Source organism: Mastigoproctus giganteus, chromosome 3, assembly GCF_048544385.1.
Source record: "Mastigoproctus giganteus isolate SK-2022 chromosome 3, ASM4854438v1, whole genome shotgun sequence".
In the NCBI taxonomy this organism is placed as follows: domain Eukaryota; kingdom Metazoa; phylum Arthropoda; class Arachnida; order Uropygi; family Thelyphonidae; genus Mastigoproctus; species Mastigoproctus giganteus.
In genome coordinates, this window is record NC_143577.1 from 136,318,355 (window position 1) to 136,330,595 (window position 12,241).

Sequence of the window (12,241 nt, forward strand, 5' to 3'; positions counted from 1 at the left end):
TAAAACCCATTATAATTATACCACAATCAGCACGGTTTCACATAACACGGAATACTTTCGGTACCAATTATCAGTGCTATGCAGGGTACTGCTGTATATGGAAATAAAATATACCTACCCAAAGGAACCCTCTAGGCAGGCTGACGCCGCATGCGTGGAGCATAATCCTGCAATTTAAGCGACTAATTTTTGGGTCCACAACTACCACAGCCGCCCAAAGTCCAACAGTTGCATGTCCAATAATTTCTGAGTCCAACTGAATTATTTTTGATGCGAAAGGCAGACTTTTAACAGCGCCCATGTAAGTGTACACCTGCTGTAAAGCTAATATTTTCATGTTGTGATTAGCATTCAACTGAAGTGATTCACTAATACTATTATTTCTGTAATACGTATTATACAGAATTTGTTCTTGTTTTGGTTATTTCTTGTGCTCGAATGTATGAATCTGTATATCGTATGAATTTGTATAAAATACATGTGTATATAACGGAGTTACCAGTTTCTGGCTAAGGGACTCTTGCTAAGTACGAATGGTTTGAATTCTTTTTACGCAATCTCCAGTTACGGCAAATGGCCAGATAGTCTTTCTTAGGACATGCATCGATTTGATGACCTTGTTCACCACAGTGACCGCAGGTACCTTCCGTATGTTGGCAGAATCGGGCAGAATGGCCGTACCGAAGACATTTGAAACATCTGTAGGCAATGACAAAGTCTTTGATTCGACGGGTAGACCATCCTTTGTAAACACGACCAGAATTTAATAAACTCTTCCTAACGGTAGGGGAAGGTTCACATATCCAATGACAATTGTTCTTATTTTTAGATTTAATCCTGAATCTCACTTCTACTTACTTTTTGAATTCATCTTCCTCAATGCCGTATTCACTTAAGTTCTTTCCATACAAATCATCAAGGAATTCTTTGTCTGTAATTTCTTTGTTAATGTCAATTGAATATTTGGGCAAATCAATATTAAGCTTATGTTCTTTAAATTTACTGCAGTTTGTAAGAGTTTCCAAATCATTTCCAGTAGCAGTTTCTACGACAATACCTTGGTCACGGCTTTACTAATTGACTTAATTTCAACTTCTTAAATTCTGTTTTAAAATCTTTTGAAACAACCTTTTCAATCTCTTCGTTTTCAATTCACTATTCTCTTCCGCTCTAACAATGATTACATGTTTAGTTTGGCTTCCCAGTGGAACTCTGGAATTGGAAGCAGCAACACTTGCATATGTTGGCGCTAGGATAGATACAGGCATAGTTCTACATGTCAATTCCGTCTTAAGTTTTTTTTTTTTTTTTTCATTTTCTATCGGTAATTCTAGGAGCAAACGCTCCATCGCGTTCCACACTTTACCTATTTCCGCTATCTTTGATGGTGTTACTTTAAATCCCCCTTTAAGTATGTTGAATAAATTGTTTTTTTAACGCAAACACATAATCTATGATAGTTGTATCGTTTAATTGCACAAGGCCATTTCCTTGACTATTTCCAGAAGTATTTATACCTTCTTTGTTCACTTTCAAGGGAGTGAACTGTTGTTCTAGAATGTTAGCAAATTGTACAAAAGGTTCTGGAAATTCCTCAACATTAGCATCCATAATCTCTGGTGTCATTGTTAAATAGCCAGGCATTGACGGTGTTGTTGCAGTTTCATCAGACATACTGTGATTAATAAATAAACAGTTTAATTTTGTATTAAATAACTATTTAAAAATAACTAAGTGAATGCACAAGGCATAATACTTTAAGAGTTAAGAGTTTAATATCTATATAATATCGGCGTAGATACACCATAAATAACTCTTAAGAAACTACAATGGCAGTTAGTGTGGGAGGCATCATTTGCTCTGTATCTCATATTGTGCTCTTCCTTCACAACGAGTTGCCGTGGTATTGCACTACCTCGAATAAGTAATGCTTCACTAATAGAGAAGACTATTGTTACTTATTCTCAGTAAGTACCACCACACAGACGGCACGGCACTGTTTGAAATATGGTATGGAATACAGATTTCTGTTATCCTCATACTATCCCTATTAGACGTAGGAAAGCAAAACAGATGTAGGAAGGTAACAGTAGGAGAGGTAGAGGAAGTGATGCCGTAGAAGGAAGAAAGGTACAGTTACTCCAACTCCCACTACACAAAAGCTCAAATTCCTCGAATAGGCAACGCTTCCCCATTAGAGAAAATTGTTGTTACCTATTCTAGGAAACTCCGTGAATATCAGGCTCCCCCTGACGGCACCGTTTCAAAGCTATTTTGTATATGTGTGGGATAATGACTCTACCATCCACTTGTCCCTATTAGACTTAGATAGGCCTGACGTAGCCCAGTGGTCAGGAGCGAGAGTGCATAGCACGCGCTCCTTGAGTATACCGGGGCTTAAGCCCGTGACTACTAAATACGATAAATATTTGTATTGACGATTTATTGTAAACTCTACTGACTTGGTTGTCGTGCCGGAGTATAAACAGATTTTTTTTTTTTTTTTTTTTTTTTTAAGCAAAAACTAGAGGGAAGGTTATAGTAGGAGTGGAAGAAAAAAAACGGTGTAGAAAAATGAAAGGGACAGTAACTAACACCACTCAAAAACTCAAATTCCTCGAATAGGCAATACTTCCCCAGTAGAGAAGACTATTGTTACCTATTCTAGTAAATTCCGTAAATATCGCTTGAAACTGGCAACCGTTTCAAGGCTAGTTGGCCCCTCATCGGTGGCCGTTTCAAAGCTATTTTCAATATGTTTGGGATAATAACTCGACTATCCACTTGTCCCTATTAGACTTAGAAAAGCAAAAAGGTAGAGGGAAAGTAATAGTAGGAGTGGAAGAGGAAAAGAAACAGTGTAGAAGAATGAAAGGGACAGACTCCTTCAACTCACACCACTCAAAAACTCAAATTCCTCGAATAGGCAACGCTTCCCCAGTAGAGAAGGCTGTTGTTACCTATTCTAGGAAATTCCGTGAATATCACTTGAAACTGGCAATCGTTTCAATGCTAGTTGGCCCCTCATCGGTGTCCGTTTCAAAGCTATTGGACTATCATCGGTGGGTGGGTAGGTACCCTGGTATTGCAGACATGACAACCCAGTTATGAAAATAATCACACAATATGAGAGATGCCAAAAGGTTTATATGATAATATTTAAAAATAACTAAACATCTATATAATATCGGTGTAGATACACCATAGATAACTCTTAAGAAACTACGATGGTAGTTAGTGTGGGAGGCATTATTTGCTCTGTATCTCATAGTCACAATGGTAGTGCAATACCACGGAAACTATTAAACTCTTAACTCAAAGTATTATGCCTTGTGCATTTAATTATTTTTAAATATTATCATATAAACCTTTTGGCATCTCTCATATTGTGTGATTATCTTCATAACTGGGTTGTCATGTCTGCAATACCAGAGTACCTGCCCACCCAACGATGATAGGCTAATAGCTTTGAAATGGTGCCACTCACTGAGAATGTTGTTGTTGTTGTTTATTAGTTGTTGGCGCATTGGCTTCTGTGGCCATAATGCACCTCTCTTGGTTTTGCTTTCCTAGTCTACTCACTGAGAATAAGTAACAGTAGTCTTCTCTATTAGTGAAGCGTTACTTATTCGAGGTAGTGCAATACCATGGCAACTCGTTGTGAAGGAAGGGACAAGGTATTCTTGTATTGATTGCGGCCTTCAGGGTTACCCCTATATACCGCTGTAGCATCTGTAGGTTATTTATAGCCGGCAAGTGTGTGTGTGTGTGTGTGTGTGTGTGTGTGTGTGTGTGTGCGCGCTCAGGAAAAAGAAGAAATATGAAAGAGGAAAACACTAGTTGGAAAATCTAAGAAGCAAGAGAACTTGAAGAGGTAAAATTTTGAAGCCCGAAGGCTTGTAATTTTGCGTTGTGAAGGAAGAGCACAATATGAGAGAACTACCATCGTAGTTTCTTAAGAGTTATCTATGGTGTATCTACGCCGATATTATATAGATATTAAATAACTAAAACAAAAAAAAAAAAAAAAAATTATCACACCAATTGTACCAGTAAGTCTTTGGTTGGTATCAAACAGTCCATGGCACTAGATTAATTAAATGTGAGTAATATCAGGGGAAAGGCTCTAACAACACTCAACCAGACACCCACAAAACAATCTAAGTCTTCCAAATTAAAACATAACAATTCAATGTTTGAATTTAATTTGAATATATGTCGTCGAATAACTAAGTCTCACCACAGGTTGGATACTATTACAGAAATATCCAAGGTTTAATAATTTATAGTTCCTTAATCATCCGGCAGCACCCCGCCATAAAAATTCTGAAAAGTGATTTCCTACCCTTTCCAAAATATCACCCAGCTACGACCCTCTGGGGACCTGCTAAAAGCACTCAAAGTTAACAAAAGTAGCCCAAATCTAATTTGCAAGCTACTTGAAAGCAAGATTCAATATTTCACTATACCCAAATATTCAATGAGGAGTTCCAAGACCTAACAAGCCTTAGTACATTATTATTATTATTATTATTAATAGCCATATGGTGCGAAGAAACCTGTGGCTTATGCTGCACCAGCCAAAAAAAATTACCAAGGTATCCTAACTCACCATATACAGTATAACGTATTAAGCAAAGACATAAAATGATAGCTTCCGTCACAAAATGGCGACCTTCATTGACGTATTCCCTCCAAGATGCCCAAGACAGTTGCCATTATAGTATATATTCTTTAAACTTAAACATTTATCACAATATGGCTAAGTCAATATAGTAATATCACTTATTCACCATTTTCACAGTAGTGAAGTACTGTGATGCCATAGCAATGGCAGCCTCCAATACTTTCCCTCCAAAATTGATTGTTAGGACGCCATTCCTATAGTGAAGACAATATGGCAGCAGACTCCACGAGAAAAATAAATTTGTTAACTGACAGTATGAGCTACTGTTATTCTATGGCTGCCATTGAAAAACAGTATTAAGCCTAACAAGGTAGTGAGTAACAAGTTAGCTTTGAAACGGAACCAAAACAGGGTAAATACCCCACTGTCAGCTTAAACAAATTCCCAACACTCACCTACCATACATAGACTTTATGACACTATTCAATTACGTGGGGAGCGACTAAAGACAGAATTAAAGTGATATATCCAGTGTTAACTCAGTAAACTAGAACACAGTGATATACAAACCACTGGTCTCATACTAAGGTACAGGGGAAACAAGTAAAAAGAAAATCAACTTCCCTCACACAGAGAAGAAGCCGAAAGCTTATTGGGTAATAACTAACTATGTGGATAGATATTTACATATACAGTACAGCAAGCCCCGTTATAATGCGGTTCGCTTTAAGCTGATCCGCTATAACGCTGTTCTTATATTATAACCCGTATCTGACTATAACGCTATCACAGATCACTATAACGCTCTTTTACAGATTGCATTTTTGGCATATTTAATTAATGAAATAGTTTCATTTGATGGAGTCGATAGCTTGAAAATGAATATAAAAATACGGTTAAAACGTTTCCCACGCCGACTTGAGTAATTTTCCCACGCTCAGTGAAATTTTCTTTCGCGCTAATTTAATTGCAGTACAGTGACTTGTTACGTAGTTTCGAGATCAACATTTTAAAAAATGATCAAGTATATTGCTTGTAATATTTGCGTTATATGCGTTATCCGAAGTCTAGTCATCACTCAATACAGTATTAGACATCGTGCGTAACGGACAGTTTACTCGAACATTGTATCATAATTAATGCAACCAACGCAGTTACATTTTCGAAGAGTTAATAACGGCCGATAAGAATGAAAAAGCAACAACGTCTGGGCGCAATACGAAGACTATAAAGGTAAGGAAAATACTGAATTTGAAAATTAAATTAGACGTTTTGAAGCGAATCGATTCCGGTCAAAGACAAGCGGATGTGCGCCATAATTTAGGAGTTGCAAGTTTAACTGTAAGAACAATTATAAAAAAAAAAATAATAAAGAATTAATTTTAGCAGAGGGAAGGGATAGCTGTTCCACTGCGAGCAACTAGGGCTAGGCCGGCTATTAGGATTGAAATGGAAAGACTAATTTTATTGAAGATAATATCCAATGCAGAATTCAGTTAAGTTAAATATTATAAAAAAAATAAATATAAAAAAAAGAGAGAGAGATTAGCCAATATGATGATCTGAAGAAAACTCACCTAAAAAAAAAAAAGGAACCATTTAAAACTAGTAAGGGCCGGTTGAATAGATTTAAAATCCAGGGAGAAGCCGCAAGTGCAGATTAAGGAGCCGAAACTTTCAAAAAAGAACTTGTTAAAATTATTGAAGATTGGTATTGTGTGTGTTATACTTCTCAACAAGTTTTTAACATAGATGAAGCAGGACTTTTGTGGAAACGAATGCCTAAAAGAAGTTTCATATTGAAAGAAGAAAAAAAACATGCCAGGTTTCAAAGCGGCGAAGGATCGGTTGACTTTATTGTTGGGTGATAACTCTGCGGGGATTTAAAATTAATACCCCTTTTAGTTTATTTGGAAGAGGGTCAAAGTTCAACCCAAAATGGACATATTTTTCTTGATTAAATTCATCAATTAAATTAAATCAATTTAGATCAATTAAATTCATGATTTTAATTGGCATTTTAAGTTTAAATTTGAAACATAAGTAGTTACCACATAATTATATACGTATATAATGCAGAATATTTTATATGTACAAATATTTGAATATTAAATATTTTGACCGAAATTTGTGCATCTTTTCACTACCGTTTATTATCGATTAGGAAATATCATATGGCACCGACCGCAACTCACAAATACATATGGGACCTTATGGGACTGCGGCGCTCGCTTAGCGCTCTGTTTTTCCGGAACGAATTATCAGCGTTAAGCGGGGGTCACCTGTAGCGCATAATTTTCGATTAAACTTGTATTAAAAATAGAATTTGGAATCATTATGTTGAAAACTTTTAGTGGAACTATATTATTTGCGGATGTACATTTTCTTCCATAGACTCTCCAATATAAGGTTAGGGTTTCCGCAAGTATAGTTGCGGCAATTGACAAGGAGTATGAATATACATACATGCATGCATGCATGCATGCATGAATATTAAAAAAGGTAGAAAGAGATAGATATAGAGTGCATAGCACAAAATGTGGTGTGTGTGTGATTGAACTTTATTTTAAGTAATTTCCATTCATGAATCATCTTGAAATCAAAATTAAAAAGGGAAGAAATTTCTTAATGAGTGAGATGTAAATTCCGAGATTATAACCGGTGACACATTTCTAAACAATTACTGTACTATTCACTGCTGAAGTATTCACAGGGAAGGCTCAGATTGCTTGGTTCGCAATTTAGGTTTTCCCCACTAAGTAAGGTCAATAATTTACCTTTTGACAGAAAACATTATCCCCCCCCCTCCCCCGTGTATCCCAAGGTAAAAATAGTCTCGACGAAACTATCCGTATCTACCTACCATTGAAAGAGGTATTTTAAGAATTTAATTAAGAATTTCCTAATTTTTTTTTTAAATTGCTTGCATGCAGATTTCGATCTCGGGGATTATCTATCGGTGTATGTTTGCTCTCGAGATGGTTATTTGTGATTATATAATAAACCAAGTAGTATGTGGAATACGATCATCTTTATAACAGGTAAAGCAAGAGAATAGATTTGAAAAACCCTGCATTTGTGAATTTAAATCTAGATATTGTTTGACTCCAAAATTTAAGCACTCTAACTGACCTTTTGGTTGTTTCATATAAATAAATTTGGAACAAACCTGAGGGTGCATAAACTCAAATTGAGGAAACAGTCGTAGAATAGATGTGCGAAAATTTTCGTTTAACCGGCGTTGGTCGATTGCTGGAACAAACTTCCATCTGTCGTTGTGAAAGTTGATGGCTTAAACAAATTCAAAAAAGAACTGGGTAAACTTTTGGAGTGAATGGATGGGTGAAACGGGAAGTTTTTTTTTTTTTGTTGTTTTGGCTGACGCTATATAAGCTTGCTTTCTTGCATCATATGCGTCTGCTAATGCTAATATAAGGTTCCTATTATTATTAATACAAAAAAAAAAAAGATTTAATTACACACACACAAATTTAGGTCAATACATTGCACCAATTTGCAATGCAGAGGAATCGAGACTCGTAGAGGAATCCCTTGCCAACAGCGGAGTGAAAAATGTTAATCAAAACTATTTGGCAGAACCAGGGTTGGCAAGATTAAGGTTTGGAATAAAATAAGGGATTAAGGGGATCAATAAATATGCCAAATAAATTGCTCTTTTTCGTACATTTGCTGTCAGAACGTATTGCACGTTGAATCCATAATAAAGAATAAAATAAATGATAGTTTACAACAAGAAAGGTAATTCCAAAATGTTGCCAACACAAGACCAAAATACTGTACGTCCGGGAAATATGATCATTAGTCAAGAACACAAAATCTACAGAGGGGCGTCGACACATCAAGGCTTTGACAAATGAGTGGACGTCTCTTTACTTTTACGAGTATCATCACTCTGTACTACTTACTGGCTCCTCATACCGTTATGGTTTAAACGGCGCGGCAATCGTAAACTCTCATAACCTTGAATTAAGTTCCTATACCTGTAATAGTAAATTCCCCCAATCCTTAACTCTTCAGTAGTCGCGTGGGTGTGAATTGCACCTACAGCAGTGCAGCTCTCAATATCGTCCTGTCTTAAGCTAATTTATTGTTTCTGTGTGAATCAAGGTCAGCTGCGGTTACTTTTCTGAGTTGCATACAAATTGGCCTGGACCCCAATAGTCATCCACCTGACTAATCGCGTTGCAATTCTACTTGGCATTTTGCATTGTTGCGTTTGAGTAGCTGTTCATTCCAGTAGTTACCTTATTTTGTCCTTATTATCATTTTAGTTTATGCTAGGGTTGCCACCTTCAAAAATGAAAAATATCGTTAAAAAAAAACCTTTCGAACAAAATCCTTTAATGTATATAATAAACCTATTTTTTTACATAAAATATTTTAAAAACATACTATGTACCCACTACCATGTTAGCAATTCCGTAGGCACAACAACCGGACATTGCTTGAAAATACCGGACATATTTCAGTTTTTACCTTTCACTCAACGTCAATTAAAAGCACCGGACATAGGGACAAAAGTACAGGACGGGTGGCACCGCTAGTTCTCTTAGATTTTAGAGCGCAGTGTCCTCGTTTGCTCTTATTTTAAATGTGCAAGTATATTTTGACACGCTGCGTTCTAAAAGAATTAGAGTCGGTGATATATATATATCACCGACTAATTCTTTTCGCGCGCGCACACACACACACACACACACACACACACACACACACACACACACACACACACACACACAATACAATACAATACAGTAAATATTTTGTACATTTACTGAATAAAATATTTCACATTTCATGGAAAACAATATCTTTACTCTATGCTAAACGCATATAAAATATTAATAAATATTCTGTTCGTATTGAACATCGGATTATTCCACGATGAAAGTTCTAAAAATAATAATCTACTGATCGATTGGAATATTCAATATTTCTATTCAATATTTCAAGACAAATATTCAATATTTCTGTCATCATTGGTAGAATATTCACCATCGACACTTTACACGAACGTTCTGTCAACGTTGAATGTCAGATGATTATTTATGGCTGCTTTTCTTCCGGAAATTTAAAACCAGTTTATGTCTTTGATTAGATCAAATAAGCACATTTATTGTGAAATTATATGCAATAAAAAAAATTTTTTAAAAAATCCACAAGCTTAAAAATGAAATTTAAACTGAAGATCAATCGCCATCCACGCGACTAACGTTCGTTTCCTGCTTTCAGCCAAAGCACAGTCCGGTAACACTGCCCAATCATTCAACGGTTTTTCATCAGTCTTATTTAAAGAAGTTTACCGCAATGTCTGTGGGAGTGAAGAAGAAACATATTTTCGACTTTCACTTTGATTAAACTGCACATTCTTGGACGAGAAAGACAAAGAGATGGAAAAATCCAAAGACAGAAGCCGTTTCTGTGTGCCTCAAAAGTTGAAAAAGTGAAAAGAAGAGAGAAGTTCTTCAGATTATATAGAGAACTAATAGATGACTAAACCAAAGTTTCCATTACTTTCGTATATACAATAATATTTCGATACTTCAGAAAATTGAAGGCAATACACAGAAGGAAAACAACTCTGTGAAGCTCTTTCACCAGGTAAGATATTTCACTAAGGTAAGTGATAATATAATATTAATATTTAAGTAAAATTAAATGCGACAAGGCATCATATCTTTAAGAGTACAATAATCTATATAATACTGGTGTAAACACACCATAAATAACTCAAATAAAAAAAATAAACTACGTTAGTAGTGCGAAGGGCATCATTTTATCTGTATCTCATATTGTGCTCTTCCTTCATAACGAGTTGCCATGTATTGCACTACCTCGAATAAGTAGCGCTTCACTAAAAGAGAAGCTATTGTTACTTATTCTCAGTGGGCACCACCACCCAGACGGCACTGTTTCAAGGCTTGTTGGCCTTTCATGTTGGAGCAAAATATGAGATACAGAAAAAATGATGCCTTTCACACTACTAACGTAGTTTTTTTTTTTTTTTTTGTTTGTTTAAGAGTTGTTTTTTTTTTTTTTTTTTTTTTGGTAGTTGTTGGCACATAGGCTTCTGTGGCCATAATGCACCTCCCAAGGTTTTTGCAGTACTTTGATCCAAGCCCGAGGCGGGAATCGAACCCGCGACCTTTGGGTTGCTAGGTAGGTACTTTACCCACCCGGCTAGCCCGGTCGGCATAAGAGTTGTCTATGGTGTGTTTACACCAATATCATATATTATACTCTTAAAGATATGCTGCCTTGTTGCATTTAATTTTACTTAAATATTATCAGGTACACCTGGCATCTCTGATATTGTGTGTTTATCTTCACAACTGAATTGTCATGTCGGCCCGCTGAAGAGAAGCCAATTAGCTCCGAAACGGTGCCTTCGGGATGGGAGATTGCTGATGGCCACGGAGTTGCCGAGAATAGGTAACAACAATCTTCTCTACTGGGGAAGCGTTGCCTATTCGAGGAATTTGAGTTTTTGAGTGGTGTGAGTTGAAGAAGTAACTGTCCCTTTCTTCCTCTCCGACTATCACATTCGTACATATTTTTGGCTTTCCTAAGTCTAATGGGGATAGTATGAGGATAACAGAGATCTTTATCCCATACCATATTTCAAAGGGTGCCGTCTGGGTGGTGGTGCGCACTGAGAATAAGTAACAATAGTTTTCTTTTAGTGAAGTGTTACTTATTCAAGGTAGTGCAATACATGGCAACTCGTCGGGAATGAAGAGCACAATATGAGATACAGATAAAATGATGCCTTCACGCTACCTACTAACGTAGTTTTTTTTTTTTTTTTGTTTGTTTGTTTAAGAGTGGTGTGTTTACACCACACCAATATTATATATAATATTAATGGATAGTTTTCAAACGAGCTTTTATTAAATAGTAACTACAAAATTTGTACACATCCAGGTATCATCTTTAACGTTTATAACAGAAAATATTAACTTTGAGAAACTGTTGCTGCTACGGTGGAGAAAACGTTGCTAAATAAGATGAACCTGAGGACGGAAGATTAAATGGGTGTCACTCGCATGAAGACTATCTAAATAATACATTGAAGTCTTGATTCGGGTGTTTTTAGGCGGCTGTTTTGTATTGTGACAGAGCAGGTTGGCTTTAATAATTCTGAAAGAGATATAGTTCTATCAATTTTTCATCCATTTCGAACAAAAATGAAATTCTTTATCTCGTTCTCTTCATCATGATAAAAATGACACTGAAAATATGAGAGATGGAACAATATTCGCACTGATCCTTTTCGGCACAAAACGCGGGTCACGGCCCGCACACGTTTTCTTCAAAGAAAGGCTTCGGTCATATGACCTAGGGGGTTAGTCAGGGGAGGGTAAAGGGACCATATGCCCCCCCCCCACCTTAACCGTGCATATAAGTGAACACTAGGTCTATCTAAGAAAACGCTTAAAAACCTGGTCGTCATGCTTACGGTGATACCTGGATACGACAGTGATGTGACCGGCACGTGACTTGATTGTGATCAGTAATGTGAACATCAACTTAAGTTGTATATGATTTCTATAGAAAACCTGCCCTCCGATATTTAACTGGATCGTGGTCTGA

At 36.4% G+C, this 12,241-nt stretch overlaps 1 protein-coding gene across 3 annotated transcripts in view; it reads right to left on the reverse strand.

Annotated features, from left to right (window-relative positions):
• The window catches only part of rols (zinc-RING finger and ankyrin repeat domain-containing protein rolling pebbles), a 428,429-nt gene that overhangs the window by 387,249 nt on the left and 28,939 nt on the right, over positions 1–12,241 (reverse strand). Inside the window, exon 1 of one of the 3 annotated variants that reach the window (XM_090369444.1) lies at positions 4,794–4,862. The exons of the other annotated variants lie outside the window; for them this stretch is intronic. The gene's annotated coding sequence lies outside the window, so the exon portion shown is untranslated. Of the gene's footprint in view, positions 1–4,793; positions 4,863–12,241 lie in introns of those variants that run through there. 3 annotated transcript variants of the gene reach the window in all.